At 50.6% G+C, this 18,074-nt stretch overlaps 1 long non-coding RNA gene across 6 annotated transcripts in view; it reads right to left on the reverse strand.

Annotated features, from left to right (window-relative positions):
- The window catches only part of LOC125335449, a 41,982-nt gene extending 24,023 nt beyond the window's left edge, over positions 1–17,959 (reverse strand). For 3 of the 6 annotated variants that reach the window (XR_007207458.1, XR_007207459.1, XR_007207463.1), the window contains exons 1-5: positions 17,418–17,959; positions 11,554–11,777; positions 8,177–8,331; positions 6,902–7,061; positions 5,459–5,597 (exon numbers count right to left, since the gene is read on the reverse strand). This is a non-coding gene — a long non-coding RNA (uncharacterized LOC125335449). The remainder of the gene's footprint in view (positions 1–5,458; positions 5,598–6,901; positions 7,062–8,176; positions 8,332–11,553; positions 11,778–17,417) is intronic. The other 3 variants (XR_007207461.1, XR_007207462.1, XR_007207460.1) reach the window with 3 other exon arrangements.
- Positions 17,960–18,074: the final 115 nt, after the last annotated feature.

Below are 18,074 nucleotides of genomic sequence, written 5' to 3' on the forward strand. Positions count from 1 at the left end.
CTCCTGAGAGTGTGGAACACTTCCTGTACCCACAAACAGGAACTATGGATCAGGCTCAACTGGAGACAGAGGCTGGGTACAACTGTGTCCTTGGCAGGCTCAGCAGGGCTGAGGAGGAAGAGGAGCATCTCAGGAGGCTGCCACAAGATAAAACCAGAATATTTTGCAATAATTTGTCAAAGTCTGCAGGAAACATTGGAGTTTTGGCAGCGCCTCTGGAACCAAACCAAAACCAGGACCTCACAGTCCTATATAAATACATTCACCCCCACAGATCCGAGTCCCATAGGAGGGGAAGAGGAGCAGTTCTTTTTCCCCATTTTCCAATGGTCCCTGGGAAGCATAAAAAGGTGAAGGTGTTGCTAGTGTAGATGGCAAGACACAGCCTAGTGGTCCATGAGCTGGAGAAGGGAGAGCTGCTCCACCCCCAAAACATGGGAGGCTGCTCCCTTCTCTCAACCCGACCCCAGCTGGAGACAAAATGGAGATGAAACTGGATGAGGGTGGCAGGTGTTGCAGTCTCCTTGTTTGGACACTTCCCCAGCATGGGGCTGGAGGGCTCTGCCCCACAGACCGGCTCATCCTGGAGGAGCTGGTGTCCCAGGTAAACAGCTCAGCCACCTCTAGAGGAATTGGCCACAGGGCTACATGTCAGCAGAGCTTCAGTTCAGCATTGCTGCAGCTCTGAGCAGCAGCCTGTGCCAGGGAGAGATGGGAGAAACACAGCCTGATGGCATGCTGCACAGATGCCATCCCTGGTGCTGGCAGCCTGAAAGACGAGTGTGTAGGGCCTCATTTGCTTTGGCCTCGTTGATTTTCTGCAGCTCTGCCCTGAGGTCCACAGTGAGGTGTCTTTTCCAGACTTGCAGGAGCTCTGGAGCAGGATGAGGACATCCAGATCCTTCCAGGACAAACGAAAGGGAACAACTGAGACAGCAAAGGCACCACAGGACCTTTGGGTTGACACAGCCACAAAGAGAGGATGGCATTCCTGCCCCTGGCCTGTTTCCATGCCCCAGGACAAGGACTGCCTTGAGCAAAAGCTGGGGTATCTGGGTGCAAATCAGCTCGTGGTATCCCTGGGAGGCAGGATCCGCCCAGAGTCAGCCCTGGCTGCCACACTCAGGCTTTTCAAGCCTCTCAGATCCCAGCCTGGAAAGCAAACTGCAGCAATTACCCGCTCTTGCCACTGTGAATAGCAACACTGTAAATAAATTACATCTTGGAATTAATAAGTGTTGCCTAAATGGGGTTTAGCATCTTAAATTCCCGAAAATCCTTGTAAGATGACAGAAAAGGAAGAAGGGAAGGTATTTACTTGGCCGGAGAGCCCTAATCTAGCCCTAGCAGTAGGCAGGACACCCAAGGAGACTCAGCCCTGCCTGTTACGGGGTTGTCATGCTCCAGCACCAGGATATGTCCGTACATCCCGAGGTCAGACCAATTTTACTCCTGGCAGCAGAGCAGCAGTGCTGCAAATTGCTTTTAAATACCAAGCTAGAGCTTGAGTGCTTCCAAGGCAGAGCACCAGGGATGAAGAGAGACCAAACCAGAGAGCAGCTGCCAAGCTGGGCCTTTGTACATGAGGCAGAGAACCTTTGGCATTCAGCATTTGCACTGGAGGAAGCTCAGTGTTCCTCTCCTCCTCCTGACAGCTCTTTGGTGTGTCCCACCATCACCATGGTGAGAGCTAGATGAACTTTGGTTACCTGGGAGCACTCAGAGCCTCTGGTGCCATGTGAGGAAATCATTTTGCAGCCAAAATCCTGCACAGATTCCCAGCAGACAATTCCCCTGGCACCAGGCTGGCAGCTTCCTCCAGGCTGCCCCCTCTCCCATGCCAAGTCTGCTCCATCCAGCCTCCGAGCAATCTGTCCCCGTGCAGGGAGCAAGGTCTTGTCCAGATCTTTCCCTTGCCTGGAGCACATGTGGACTTGTGCCTGATGAGAAGCAAGTCAGAGCCACACGTCTGTGTGATGCTGATTGTTTTTGCTTTCCTTCACATTTCTCCCAGCTGCCTCCCAGACAGCCCAGGGTTTCCAAGGGGCTCCATCTCCCAGCCTATTACTGGGAGATCAGGAGACAGATAACTGGGACAAGAGCATTTTCTAGACATCCAGCTCCCTGGGGCTGATCCCTGAGGATCCCTCAGTGCCTGCTGATGGACACGCATCCCATGGCACACAGAACTGGCATTGCTGTGGAGCCACTGTCCTCCTCCCCACACAGATATCCTGAAGGTTAAAGCACCACTCCCCTTTTCTCCTGCCCTCATCATTAACACATCCAGGTGAGCAGCAAACACAGCCCCTGACACTGAGCACTAGTTTTCCTCTCCACTACCTCCTGGGGGCCCGGCATGGAGAAACCTTAGTGGATCCAACACAACTCCCAGCACAGAGCAGCTCCACTGCTCGATGCAAAGTTTAATTTGATTTCTCACTTGAATAACTGAGACATCCTTGATGCACATCCTTCCGCTCCTTCCAGATAAATCTGCTGCATACAATTAGCACCAGGAGTCACCTGCATTTCACCAGCCTTCCCCTCCACTCCAGCCTCCACCAGCACCTCCCAGGGATGCAAAGCAACCCCATTCCCACCTTTGGAAAGGCTTTTCCATGGCATTTGCCCTCCTCTAGCAAGGGGAGAAATGGGGTTAAAAAGTGGCAGCAATCAAGGAGAGCTGATGGAGGGGGCAGAGGCCAAGGCAGGAGCTGCAGCAGCTTTCCCAGCTCAGTCTCCAGCTGTAATTCCTGCAGGAGCACAGTCCAGGGCAGCAGCATTCCTTGCTGCCCCGAGCCGCTCTGTTCCTCCCCAAAACCAGCTGCACTTTAACAAGGCTTGGGTCAGCTGTATAGCCCCTGAAGAGCAGCAAAGCACAATGCTCTGGAAACAGGGAGCAAACGCTGTGATTGCCAAGAAAATATGGGAAGCGCAGGTGGGAACATGGTGTTCCTTTTTTTCTTTTTTCTTTTATATAAAAGTCTGGAGGTTTTTCTGGCATCTGTTTTCAGGACGCTCTGAAACTTCAGCCTACAATCCCCAAAGCCTGGGGAGCACAGACCTGCTGAACCAGGGTCATTGTTGGGGCAGGAGGGAGACGCACAGCTTTCCAAAAAAGAGAAAGCTGAATAAGGAGAACAATGTTGTCCTGTACGAACCCACAGTGATGCACAGGCAAAGGTCTCACCTGAGACTGGAGAGCCCCCACAGGCTCTGGCTGTTTTCTGTCTGGTTCAAAACTCACTGGTGAGCCAGCTTGACTGAATCCATTCCCTTCCCCGAGCTCTGAAGCACAACAGTTGATTTTAAAACCTTACAGCAAACTGTTGGGGAGTGAAAAATGGATTTTCAGGCATTAAAGCACAGACCAAGGAGCAGACACCTTTGATTGAGAAATCAATGCCGGGGTTTTACAGCACTTCACACTAAGCAGCGGCAGAGCCCTGCATGTGCCTCATCCCTGCAGGGCAGGGGGGAGAAAAACCAGCAGAAAGCAGAGAAATTAAACACTGATGCTTCCCGTGGCCTTACCAAAGCCAAACATAACATGTTTTCAAAAGAGACTCTTCAGATTATAAACTGACAGGGAAAGGGTCCATGCCAGACCTTTCAGAGGGGGCTTCACCTGGCTGCTCTCGAGGCTGAGGGCTGGTCTCTCCTCAGCCCCTGCTAACCAAGACCCTGATCCAGTGGGTAACATTCCTGCCCGTGGCAGGGGGTTGGAAGTAAATGGCCTTTAGGGTCCCTTCCAACCCCAACCATCCTGTGATTCTCTTATCTCTTCCAGCCCACTTCATGAGGTGATCCCCACCCAGGGCAGCACACAGGAGCTCCTGCTGCTCTGTGAACCAGCCCTGGGTGCAAGAAGGACAGAAGGACAGAAGGACAGATATTAAAAGCAGAGCCTGGGATTGATGAAGATGCCAAAGGGAAGGAACAAGTCACAAAGGGAAGAGCAGGAACAATCCCTGCACCCAACAGGGATGTTACAAGCGAGAGAGACAAGCAAACAAATTAAAACAGACCACAAGAACGCCTGATATGTTTTAAAGCCTTCTCTCAGCTTTCTTCTTCTCTTTTGTATGTTGAAAAATAATCTTCAATTGCAATTGCAATGCCCCCAGAGGGAAAAACACCCTGGCATAAGGCACACTTCCCTCTAGGCAATGTGAATCTGTATTACCAGAGCAAAAAGCCTTTAATCTCAAAATCATTCCTTTCCAGAGCACTTGACCCGAAAGGAAGTCTCCTTTATTTCTGTAAAAGTCACTTTCTCTCCCACATCCTGTGGCCTCAGAAGGGAGCTGGGAGGCAGCTCTCTGCACTCCCCAGTGCCTGCCCTGTGCGCCTCCACCACCCTGCTGCTGCCAGGGCACTGCTGGGGCAGGGACAGCCCCTCTCTTGCAGCACCAGGGTGGCAGCAGATCCCCCGGCCAGCAGCTCAGGGACACCCCTGCTCCCCAGAGAGCTCCTCTGCTCCTGCCAGGCTTGACAAGCCCCTTCTGTTTAGAGAGAGGGACAAAGGGGGACCTTCTCCAACTGTTTCCGTCCCTCAGCAAGAGCCAACGCAGCCGGTGCAGTCATTGGCATCTGACTTGTTTCTCCTCAGATGCTCCAAGCCAAGAGCGCTCCTTTCCCAGACAAGGCTGCATCCACAGCACCCGGGTGGTTTTGGACAGCTCGGGGGTGCCACCAGACATGGCAGATAGAAACCAGCTTGTGCAGGCAGCAGGGGAGCTGCTTGTGTCCCAGGAGCTGTCGTGACTCCACGAGGAGCCAGCTGTGATCCGCACCCCCAGTGGTTCCCAGTCCCGGGGATGTCCCCATGAGGGCTGAAATGGAGGGGAAAAGCGGTACCAGCAGTTCAGCAGGAGGGGTGGAAAGGCTGTTTGCCACAGCCAGAAGGCAGCCAGGAAGCTGGCATGGGTGAGACAAGAGCTCCTGGTTCCCACAGCCATCTGAGATCCAGGGAAATTGCCACGGACAAGGATCTTTGAACCAAGGCTCCCAGCCCAGCTTCATCCTGTGACAGGGGCTCCACATGCCAGGAACATGCACCTCTGCTCTGCCCTCCAGGACATCAAATACCAGACACCTGCCCACACAGGACACAGCTCAGTAGAGCAACCCCAGGCTCATAAAGCCAAAACCCAGCGTAAGTCACTGATTCCATGCTGGGTTTTGCAATGGATTTGCAGTGTCATGTTGGGAAGGACAGAAGGCTCATGGAATTACAGCATATTTCTGCCCCTCCAAGCTGACAACCACCTGGATCACAATGTGCTGGAAAAACCCAGGGACTGGCTGTGCAGAGCTCTGCAAATTTCATGTTTTTAAAGCAGCCCTTGGGGTTGTTTGAAGCACCTGCTGTTGGGATCCCTGCACACAGCTCCCGAGCACAAGCTTTGCTTTCTCCTGAACACACACATACACACAGGTCTGGGCTACTCACTGGGCTCAGCCGTCCTGGAGGGAGCAGGTTTATCAGGCAGGACTGGCAATAAAGGTACCGTGTTGGTGGTGGTTCCTTGAACTGAATTGCTCTCAGTGCACTGGGGACGTGAGATCCAGTGCAAGATACCCACAGGGTTCTATAGAATAAACACAACCTGCTTCAGTTCACACAAACCAGCCCCACAGAAACATTAAAACTCAACAGTGGGGCCGTCAGCTGCTTCAGGTTGGACTGATTTCTGCATGCCTTTTTAGGGAGGCTTTTCTTGAGGCTTTTTTCTTCAGCTGACAACCCCCTCAGCCCCTCTCTTTCTGAGGGCCCCAAGGAAAGTGAATTCTTGAAGGAAAATAACCTCTAAACCTCTCAGAGATAAATAAAGTCCTATTAGACTAATTTTGAGGATGCAGGGTGGAGAAAGCTTAAGCTAAACAAACTAGTGGAAAAATTGATTTATTAAAGTGGTGGATGCTATCAGGGAAGCAAGCAATTTCCTGCAAGCACCATAGCCCATTCTACTAGAACAGATCTGTCTCAGCTTCCTAGCAGCGTTTCCTCTCCCTGCCCCCAGAGCAGCTCCAGTGGTGTGATCCCCTTCAGTGACCCATTAGCAGCCATGGCACATTTGCCATTGTGTAAGTGGCAGCAGCAGCAAACATTACACTCTAAATAAATTTTCGGCGGCTGCAGAGTGGTGTAATTAATTACAGGGTGTTTCACAGTCAGCAGCAGGCAGGGGAATGCACAAGGCTGTGGGAAAAAGGACATCAGGTCCCCCTCCTGCTGCCTGTCCCCACCCTGCCCTGCCAGAGGAAACACAGGACCGAGGGCTGAGACCAGGCAGCAGCTGGAGCTGGAGTCAAGGTCAAACTCTGTTTCACAGCTCATCCCAATTTGTGAGCTCCAGCAATTGACTGTGTCCCCAGCCTGCTTCGTTTGGGCACATCCTTGATCAGCAAATAAAGAGCCCTTGCTGTCAGTGCCTGCAGAGGTGTAAAGTTAATCCTGCTCCAAGTCCACTCCTTGCATCTTCCTTTTCCCACATTCCCTGAGGATCAAGACCTGCTGACAGAGCAGGAGCAGATGAGGAAGAAACAGTGTTAAACCCCCTGAATTGGATCCCTCCAACTCTTCCCTTGGCAGACAAGAGCCCTCAGCTCTCTCTCCCTGCTCTCCCCTCCTGCACTCCCCGTGAAGCCTCCTTTGGGATGCTGGTTCCTGTTGCCCACCCAGCAGCTAAATCACTGGTGATTGCTTGGTAAGCCTCAAATTTTCCTGAGTTTAGGACACAGCACATGCTGTCAGCGTGCCTTGCTGCCCGACAGCTGGATCCCAAGGTCATCAGCAGAAGCAAATGAAATAGCTCAACCCTGGGAGAAATCTCACATAAACCTCACACCACCACCACCACTTCAGAAAGTCGTCAGAGACTTTTGAACTCACCAGGATGGCACAAATGGCAAGATGGGAGCCTGCAGGACTTCTCCAGGGAGAGCTGACAGATGCCTTGGCCCTCTGCTCCTCCCATCTTGCATCCTCCCTCATCCAAAGACACTGGCCCACATGAAGGTGTCCTCCTGCTTCTGAGGGGTGCTGCCCTCACCTGTAGAGACAGAGACAAAAAACCCCAGGTTTTGTTTCCTGATGCTGAACAGAAAACTAAAGTCTTAAAAGGCTGGTGGAGTTGAAGTGTCAGCATTCACGATGAGCCCCGAAATCAAGAACCTGAGACAATCCTCCTCTTCCTCCCTTGCTTCAGCCCCACTCCCTGCTCTCTGGCAGGGCATCCCTCCTGCTCTGACTGGCTGCCGTCTCTCTGAGCAACACCAAAGCAGTGTTGAGCAGAAGGAAAAAAAGATCATATATATACGGCAGCCTTTGAGCCATGCTTTTAATATTTCATCTTTCTTTTTCTGCCAGAAGAAAGGAAATTCCTTATGCTGGCTGGGCTGCAACCTCACCACCACACCCTTGAGCCTCAGACAACCCTGGCTGCCAGCCCCTCCAGGTGGCACCCCACCCACCCAAACATTGCCTGGTGCCAGTCAGGAGGTGGCACTGAGGGGACAGGGAGGGCTGGGCAGCTGCCTCAGAGCTACAGAATTCAAGATATGGCAGAGAATCCCTGCACTAAGCTCCACAGGCCACTCAGACGCCTCCATGGACCAATTGTGGTGGAAACTTATTCAGGAAAGGTGACGGGTCAGTAGCCACCAGGTCACCCCAAGTGACACCTGCCAATCCCTGCCATCACACTCCGTGTCGGAGCCAGCCGCCATCCCACCCGCACACATCAAGCATCATCTGCGTCAAGCCAGCTTTTATTTTTAAATTTACTGCCTGTAAAGTATTTTGGCTTTAAATTATTCCGCAGCCTCCCTCGGTTCGGCAGCGCTTCCCCGTCTAGACAGAACAATCTTGTTGTCAGTGAAACAGATTCGCCCTGACATCCCCGCAGAGATGCTGCTGCTGTTTTGTGGGAAGGAAAAGGGCTAAAAAGCTCTTTCTTTACAGTTTTGAAATGTGATTCCTGTCCATTCAACTTCAAACAAACACCTCAATAAATAATCCTGCCGTCTCAGGTTTGAGCTCTCCATGTTAGGAAGCGGCATGGATGGCTCAGCATCAGTGGGATCCTCCATCTCCCACTGCTACTTCCAGTGTACCTGCCCTCCTGGGAGCAAGGAATTCCCACCTCTCCTGTTCTTCCAAACCCACCTGCTTTGGCTCTTTCCCAGGCTGCAGACCAGGCTGGAGTGCGGAGATCCCTGTGGCAGCAAAGTCCCTGCTCTTAAACACTGACCTGGATCCTCCGTGGCTGCAGGACAAGCCTTGGGTGGCTGGGTGGGAGATGCAGGAGAGGCATCAGCAGCCTGAAAGAGACATTAAACCAAGTCAAAATATATCTTGCGTACCAGCTTTGTTGCCAAGGCTCTGCCAGCATGAAAGACTACAAATACTTCCTTTATAATTAAAAAAGCACTTTTCCCCCTTGTTCACCAAAGCAAAGATAAACCAGAGTGAGTGTTCAACAGCACCTCGTGTCAGCCTGTGGTACTTGGAGAGAGAAAACAGCCTGATCCAGCCAAAAATAGCATTGTTCCCCTTTTGCTCTGCCAGCGACACATCCTTGATGTCTGCAGTCAGAAGTGACAAGTTCCAGTTGGGCATCTTTCCACCTCCTCTCCTGGTAAAACAGCCACCCACCTGGCAGCAGGGAGGTGATCTCCACCTTGTGTGGGGCATTCCCTGCCTGGACATCACCCAGGGGGAAGGCACAGCCCCAGAACTCAGCCCCTGAGGAGCTGGACACACAAACAATCATGCAGGAACAGAGGGGCCTCCATATGAGGGGCAAGAGCTCAGCCCCAGGGATGCTTCTCAAGGGTGCCTGTGGACAGGGGGGCTGGCGAAGAGCTAAGCACACCAACAGGCACATCTATAGGGTGGCAAAGGGCCATATTAGCTGATTTTATTCCCCAAATGCCTCTAGACCTCCAGGAGGTGCCCAGGTCAGAGCAGACTGCATCAGCCCTCCTGTGTTAACATTTAATCCCAGTGCCAGAGCATCACACCATAAATCAGTTGCAAAAGTACCGTGCTCAGGAGGAGACACTCACCTCTAAATAATCAAGCAGAAAAAATGCCTCTGAATATTCAAATGGGAAAAATGAAGTCGTGAAGCAAGAAGGGCTCTCAGTGCTCTTTGCACAGGCACCCACGTCCAGCAGAGCAATGGGAAGAGCTACACCAGGAAAAGCTTCTGGACAGCTAACCTGCTTCCCACCCTTTATGTGATATATAACCTCGTGAATTCATCCCTGTCCCGACCTCCATGGAGATATGGAAGTTCCCTTCCCCCAGCTCTGGGAGCAAGCTGGCTCTGTCCCATAGGGAACAGCAATCCTGGCTGTGCCATATTTGGAGCAGCCCCCAGCACACCCACCCCAGCCAGGAGCAGATGGCCCCAGGATCCAGAGAGGCAGAGCGGGGGAAGATCCCACCATCCCAGAGATGTGCCATGCAGAAGCAGCCCAAAGGACTGCCTGTACCAGGGAAAATAGCACCAGGAATGCATGGCAAACAGCAGATGGATGTGGCCTTTCCTGGGTGCACAGATCCCACACAAGATCCTCCACCAGCACAGAGCCCATGGATGGCTGAGAGCATTCTGCAGCAGCACTTTCTGCCTCTCCCTTTACTCACAGCAGTATTTTCACCAGCTCATTAATTCAGTGAGGTTTTGCCCCAGATCTGGGGGACCAGATCTGGGAGCAATTGCTTCTTTGAGGTGCCTTGAGCACCTGCTCTCTCTGTTGATGGAGAGTGGAGAAAAGTCCTCTCCTCCGCCCCTCCACCTGCACCAGCCCTGCTGATGCCCAGAGCCATGATAAATGGAGCTACAGCTCCAGTGGAGTGTTTGCTGTCCTCTCGGGATGGAGGTGTTAATGCATGGGTTGAGCTGGGGGAGTGAAGTGCTGGAAAATGATGCAGAAAGCTCATTAGCACATCCCTAATAGCCCTGAAATTGCTGTGAGGGCCTCTGGCAGCTCTCCTCCCCCTGGGTGGGAGGAGCCATTCCTGACAAGGCACCTCTGTGCTTGCAGTGTCTCCACGCCGGGCACTGGCTCACCTCAGCAAATCTACTCCAAATCCAATGACGCCAGGAGGAGCCGCTGTCATCAAGCACCCAGATTTTACTGCTACATGCTGCTACTGGCCTCTTTGAGAAGACTGTGCCTCAGTTTCCCTGCCTGTACGGAAGGGCTGTGACACCTTCCACCCACCTCAGTGAATATCTCCTGCTCTTAATTCTTTTTCTGCACTCACAGAGCTTCAATTATACATTTTTGGGGGGGGGGGGGGGGGGGGGTGGTTTCAGGCAGTTCAGAGGTGCTGACTGAATTTCCAATGTCACCCAAACACATCAACACATCAGCACAGAATCCCAGAATGGTTTGGGTTGGGAGACACCCTAAAGCTCCTCTCATTCCAGGGACACCTTCCACTAGACCAGGTTGCTCCAAGCCCCATCCAGCCTGGCCTTGGATACTTAACACATCCCGGGTGTCCCGGTGCTCTCTCCAGTGGGAGATGAATGTGGACACTGCTCCAGGCAGGTCTCCTCCAACACACACTGATTAAGCTCAAGTGCTCAAGTCGCAGGTTGGATCAAAGGAGCAATTCTGGTTCACCAGAACTGGGGCAAAACCTTCTCTCTGATTTAATGAGCTGGGAAAATGCTACTCCTGGGGAAAGAAGGGAGCACAGGGCAGGAGCAGGTCCCGTGTCCCACCTTTAAGCGCTGCATCACAGTTCCACTTTTCATGGCACCGGAACCTGCACTGAAGGGATTTGATGACTCCTGAGAAATCCAAGCCAAGAAGCTTTTAAGAACTCCTGAACTGCCTTTTTAAGACGCAGGGCACATGTGCAACTAATCCAGTCTTAAAACTAATGAATTAATTTACCTTAGGAGAAGCAAACCAGCATAAATTAATATCTCCCAGTAGTATAACATAAGCATGTTTTATCTAGAGATTATGTTGATTAAATCATCAAGTGCCATAATCTTCTCTTCGTACCTCAGTAAGTTGGAGAAAAAAAAAAAAAATCCCTAAAAATGTAGATACAGCCTTCCAAGCCACAGGAGGGGAAGTGCACGTTCAACTCCAAGCAGTTTCCTGGCTCAGCAGAGTGTGCACAGGAGACTCCCCACCCTGGAAGAAACTGCTCCAGCTGGTGTGGTACCAAGAGGTAAAATAAAGCACCGTGTTCCTCGTGGAAGAGGTGCCAGGAGATGAAGGAGCTCAGAGGCAGCACAGGCGTTGCACCTCTGGGGTTTCACTCCGCAAATGGAACTGAAGAGGTAAGATCTGGCTCCTCCAGGCCCTGTATCTGCTTTCAGGATATAAGACACCAGTGCCATTAGTCATGCGAGCTGGATATTCCAGTGGCTCAGACCCACCACACAGGGAAACAGTGCCTCAGCAGAGGGGGGAGAGCACAGAATCCCCTTTAAAACATCTCCCTCCCACCTCCCTCATCTCATTTCTGCTTGTTCCCACCCACCCTGATGAATCAACAAGACCTACCCGGACTTTTTCCACCTGCCGGGGGCGGCTTTTCAGACAAAGCCGGTTCCTGCGGGACTCAGCTGCAAACTGTCTCCAAGTAATCATGCCCAGGCACTTCAGGTTTAATGGCTTTGTGTGCTGGCTGTTTGGATTGCTGGAGAGCCCTTGGGCTGGGCACTTCAGACACACAACACCTTTTATTCAGAGCCAATTCAGAACCTCAGGCGAGCTGGAAAGTTTCCCTGGAGAAGGACAAAGGAGCTCGTTAAGAGGAGGTGTCCAAGGCCAAAACAACATCTCCAACAACAGAAAGCCCCTCCCGTGAAACAGCAAACTCTAAACACTGTTTGTACTGACCCCAGACACCAGCAGCAGGTCTCCAGCAAGAAACCTGGATTTACAAGTCAAACCTAAACGTGAGCAACACAGACTCTCATAGTCTCCGGTGCTTATGAAATAAGTGGATTTTGCAAAGAAAGGGCAATTAACAGATGTTGTTGTATTTGGTTATTGGCAAGTTGGGGCAAACAGTGAGAACCTGCCAGCAGTGCAGGCACCACAGCTCCGTGCTTGTTTCCTCACAAGTGTCATTTCTCCACTTTTGTAAGAGCTTGAGAGCCTTCAGAAGAGAAATGGCATTATTTCAAAAAATGTTTTAAAACCAACGTGAAGTTGTCAAGAGGAACACTCTGCTCAGTGTCTCGGGCAGAAAACACATCTCCATCCAAACACTCTGTCCCTGGTAGGAAAAATACACGTGTAAAGGATCCATTTTCAGCTTCTGAAAGGAGGCAGGTTCTGAACACGAGTTTTTCCTCGGAGAGGAGACACTGTGTGCTGTCTTGCAGCATTACAAATATGGAAGCTTCAAGAAGTTTCCCGACTTTTTTTTTTTTTTTTTTTACTCATTTCTGTGGTCCCTCAAACCTGCCTGATGATTCAGAGAGCAGAGGAGGGTTGTGTTTCTTTCTATGAACACCTTTAAACTAAAACACAGACCCAAGCCCTTTTCTCCCCTAGAAGCAAACCTCCAAGCCTTACTGACTTCCCTAAAATGATCCGGGCAGAGGAGTGTAATTTAGGAACAGTTCTTCACATCCTTCTGATGCCATTTTACTGTAGAAATAACCTATCTGACCCTCTCCCTCTGAGAGTGTCTCTGCCTGCCCAGCTCTGAACAGCATTTCCCTTCTAGGCTTTATAATATCTTCAGCTCAATTAATGGGGCCCCCAAAAGCCTGGGGACTCCATTACTCCTAAATGAAACATCTTCAAAGACATTAATACCACTTGTCTTCTGCAGGACCCTCATTCCAGGCGAGGCTGACATGTTGACATATCTTCACACTCTTTTTCATCAAGGAAATGCACCATTACACAAGGTTAATTTTTTTAGGATTGATAGAAAATCTCTTCCTCTAGGTAAACATAAGACAAACATCTACACATTGTGTGGAATTACATGTCAAGCCACTCGGTAAAACCAACTTATCTGCCAGGAACAAGCCTGACAAATCCTCAGTACAGATGTCTTTCTTTCCCCACTTTAAATTGCACACAGAGGCCTCGAAGTTCAGGGGAAGGGAGGGGGTTCCCCTCATTGATCATCCCCATCCTGCCTGTGCTTCCACCTCCCTGCTGAGACAGCTGCCTTTGGAAAGGAGGATTTGGAGAAGATATCTAGAGGAAAGCCTTAACAAAAAAAAAAAAAAAAAAACCTAAAAAAACCAAAAACAAAACAAAAACCCACGACGGGAAGGTTGCCTGAGCTCTCCCCTCCCTCCTGGGGCTGGAGGTGTGCTGGGAGAGCGATGCTGTCTGCAAATGGCACCTGTGCCACATGTGCCCCTGGCAGAGCTCGTGGCAGAGGATGTTCAGCTCCCCAGTGACAGTGACCAGCAGAGCCGTGTCACTGCTGCTGCTCATTCCCCAGGAGAAAATTCGACTGAGGGAATTACTCCTTACAGACCTGAACTACAAGCACGTGCTTTCTGGTTTTTAACACATTCCCCTCTCCCCGAAAGCTGAGGGGAGAAATCTTTACAGCAGATCAAAGCCCACAGATGTCAGACAGTTTTTCTTCCTCTCCTTTTGCAATCCTTTAGCTGCTTGATGCCCTGGGGGAGCCAGAGGTGTCAGGGAGAAAGCCCATGATCCCTTCAGGATGGATTTCATTGTTTTTAGCTAATGAGTTCCACCTTGGAGAGTGAGATCCTCCTTTCCAAGAGCCACAGTGCTACCCCAACACCACAGGTCCTCTCTGAGCTCCAGCTAAAATCTGGATGGACATTGCCATTCCACACTCAACATCCTGGACCAACAAATGATTAATTATTCCCAGAGAGCTGCCATCTGTCAGCCGATCACGGACGAATCTGATTAACAGAACATCCCCGTGATCTCCACCTACTGCCAAGGGAAATGTGCTCTCTTCCAATGGTTTATGCAACCAGCTTCTCACACTCAACTACCAAATGTAGCTGGTGGGCTCAGTATCCAGAAATCATCCAGTCACCTGCTCCGGAGTGAGCCTTGGCCTGTCCAGCTGGATGGAGAAGGGACAAGAGGGTGACACTGAAGAGACAATGCACTCAGAGGTGTAGGTGAAGTTCTGACATAGCCAAAAACCTACAGCAAAGCCTTAAGGAAGGTTAAGCTGCCCTCAAGCCCAGAGTAAAAGCTAAGTTGAGGAAGGAGAAAGTAATTTCTAGGTGAATTACAGAGCCAGCCCTCAGCCTTTGGCTGATCATTGTTCTCCTGTGCCTCAGCCTGCCCGACTGAGCCATCAAGTTTGTTCTCATTTACTTCTCTCTGTAGAAACCGTTGAGATTTGTATTTCAAAACCACATTGGGAGTAAAATCAGTGGCGAGACAGGCAGCAGCAGGCACTGGATGCCCTTCACAGCAGCGCCCATGCAGGAAAGGAGGATGCTCTGCCCTGATGCTGGGCTGGCTCCTCCCGCCCGCTCTGCTCAGCAGCCGGCGATTGCCACAGCAACAAGAAACAGAGGAGAAAAGTATTTCTCCAGAACGGATTTGGTTGCTTTTAAATGGATGAACATAGGAGAGTTTGTTTATAAACGTCAAGAGCAGGTCGGTGTGAAATTGGAAATGCGAGAGGGGTTTGGCTCTGTGAGCAACACGCGGAGTGAGGGGATGGAACACCTGAGCCGGGTGTGGGTCCGGAGAGCTGCAGAGTCTCAGCACTCGAGAAACCTTGTCACTAATGCAGACAGTGCTGCTCACCCCCTCTGTCCCCAAACTCCACCACAGGGCTGAGCTAGAGTGATCTGCCTTCCCAAACAAAGACCCTAGTGCTGGAGTTCCAACCCCATTGCCAGCAGAGCCGTGCAACCACACAGCAAACAGGGGCAGGGAGGTCGAGCACGAGCCTGTGCTCCGCCCCAAAACGGTTTGAGAGGTTCATTAAACCAGTTAATGGTGCGGGAGCAGCACTGACACCATGCCGCCCATCTCCTTTGTAACAACGTCCCAAAGGGCTCGAGCATTTGGCTGGAGCTCTAAGGGACACAGGAGCTCTCAGGAGTCCGGTCCAGCTGTGCCAGGAGTGAGAGCGGGTAGCACATCCCAAAAAACACAGAAGGTAAAAATCCAATTCTTGGGTGAACAGCGAGGCTTTCCATGTGCTCTGATGATGATGATGGCTGGGTTAAACACCCAGGCAGCAAAACTCACCCTCACCGCCTGCCCTCACAGCAGGCATTTGGGACACAGCTGCTCCCTAAAGGAGACCTCGGGGGAAGCAGGGTGAGAGCTAAAGAAGCACTTTGAACAGTCACATTTTTGTGATTGTCCTGGCAGTCCCTTCACAGCACACTCAGCTCACTGAGGGAACAACTGCAGCCAGACAAGTGACAGGCAGGGTCGAGGACCAGGACAGCTCCCAGGTTAGAGGCACATCCTGCAATCCCCAGTGACAAACCACGTACCCAGAGCCTGCCTGGCTATGCACCACATTCTTCTTCATCTGAGACATTGATTCAACCAGGTACTTGGCAATAAAAGGCTGCAGAAGCAGTGAAAGGGCTCACTATAATACATTAATTAAATAAAGGTAGCAGTGCCTCAGAATTTAAGTGAATATGCAACACCACCACTGAACAGGGTGTGTAACACAGCATGGTTGGGTGACTGAAGGAGAGGGCTCGTGCCTCTGCTCGGCTGACTGGCTGCATCCATTAATTATATCCCCATTAGGCAGGCAGGAAATGCTCCCACCAGCAGCACCTTCCTGCTCTGTCATTCAGCCCAGGAACATGACAGGTAGAGCAGAGCTGAGGCATAATCGAGATGGAGCACCTGCCAGGCAGGATGGATAGGGAGGAACCCCTCTGCTCGGAGGCTGTGCGGGTTACTGATACCTTGGGTTAAGTGACAAGATAAAGAGACCCTGCATGCTTCGGGAAGGCCACGGCCAGTGTTTGAGGCTGTTCACATCCGTTACAAGGTACGTGGATGAGATTCCCCCCGAGGCCCTCAGCACTGGGGTAGCAGAGGCTGGCACAATTCCACCACATCCTTCATGCTCCCTTTGGCCCTCATGGGATTTCCGAACAAATGACGCCTTCAGACTTCTTTGAGAAAGCCAGCTTAGCACTGAGAGGTGTCCAGCCCTGCTCACTGCTCCAGAGACTCTTCACTGGGCCCATGCACAGGGTGCCCAGAGAAGCTGTGGCTGCCCCATCCCTGGAAGCGTCCAAAGCCAGGTTGGATGGGGCTTGGAGCAACCTGGGCTAGTAGAAGGTGTCCCTGCCATGGCAGGGGGCTGGAAGATGACCTTTAAGGTCCCTTCCAACCCAAACCATTCTGTGATTCCATGATTCCCTCCAAGGACAGTCCAGAATCTGCCTTCCATGCCCCACCTCCCTTGCCCAGACGCACCACACAGGCAGCCCAGGTATGAGAGCACCAACACTGCAGTTTTGCACCCCAAAATATCTGCTAAATACTCCCCTTCACAGCACCTGGAAATGGCAGACAAGCAAGCGCCTGTGTCTACTCAGATGGACAAAATCCTCTAAGAGCAAAGGCCTGCTGGGGCAGAGCCACTCACTGGGTTGCCACCAATTGTCCCTTCCTTGGAACAGACAAGGGTTTATCCATCATCAGGGGACAGACACTGCATTTCTGTATTTCACCCAGACTTTCAAAGCTCTTTCCAAAATTGTTATTTCAATGAAGGAGGAAACAAATCAATAGTTTTGAATTCTCTCAGGGGAGAATGAGGCCAAGAGGCTGAGGCAGAGCTAGTAACAATCCTACCATGTTTTATTTCCCTTTCCTGAACTGCAAAACTCCAGGCTTGGTCCAAAATGAGACCTAATCAATACTCTAATGCTGAGATCCCATTACACACTGAGCATCCCTGGCTCCCAGGTTAAAGGGTCAAACTCTCCTTCATGTCTTAGTTTTCCAGACAGTCTTAAACCAATTGTTTCAGCAATTCCCAATCTCAATGGATGAGATTTTTACTACCCCAGAAATCCTTTCCAACAGAATCTTTGCCTCCTGTTTTTATACCCATTTTGTGCAACTGTGTTACACGATTTAGGATCATCAGTATTCAGAGTCTTCCCCATTACGTGATGCCTTGTGATGTGTGAGGTTTGGAATGTTTCTTCTCTAATCACATCAGAAAAAAAATATTCCTGTGGCTATTAGGCAGTGTTACTAAATTTTAGTTCATGGGCAAAAGGCTATTTCTTCTCCAAAATGAGTAATTCTTCAGTGTTAAGAGGAGCTTGACATGATCAAGCAGCTGCCTTCAACTGTCTGACAGACCAATTAATTGTTTATCAAACACCATAAAAAAAAAAAAAAAAAAAAAAAGGAAAAAGCCCAAAACAAAAAACTTGACTTACCGCCTCATTTAATGATGGAAGCAGTCATGGAGCTCCATACATGTGTCCTGAGCCTGTCCTCCAAATCCATGTCAGCCAGTGCCACCAGTCTGTTCACTTTAAAACCCTTCAGTCACCAATTTCAAATAGGATTTAAACCATCAAGCAGAAACCTTGACTGAAGACACCAATTTTTCCCCTGGACTTGCATTTGTATTTATTTTTGTTAAAGCTTGTTAGCTCTCATGACCTGGGCTGGCCATTAAACCTGCAGAGATCTGCAGGCAGCGCCCACCCTCCAAAGAATCCTGAACTCAATAAAAATAAGGAGCATTAATAAAGTGAAATGAAAAACGTGCATTTCATCACTATTCTGCCTTTTTTTCCCCCTCACAAGATTCGGGGCAGAACATGGGGATGCAAATTAGAACTAAATGAAAAATGACAAAGCTACCTGAGGCATCCAGAGAACTGATAGCTTTCAAATGTGAGATTGATGGAATAAATCAGCAGCTGCTTCCCGTGGGTTACAGCTCTCGGTTCCAAAGCCCTCCAAATGCCTGGCTTTGCTCAGAGCATTGCTATTTTAGAACCAAAGGCTTAAGTAACTCTTCCTGTGCTGCTGTTCAGCATTTTAATTATGTGAGGGGAGTTGAGACACCCATCCTGTTTAGATAT

Source organism: Corvus hawaiiensis, chromosome 18 (assembly GCF_020740725.1).
Source record: "Corvus hawaiiensis isolate bCorHaw1 chromosome 18, bCorHaw1.pri.cur, whole genome shotgun sequence".
In the NCBI taxonomy this organism is placed as follows: domain Eukaryota; kingdom Metazoa; phylum Chordata; class Aves; order Passeriformes; family Corvidae; genus Corvus; species Corvus hawaiiensis.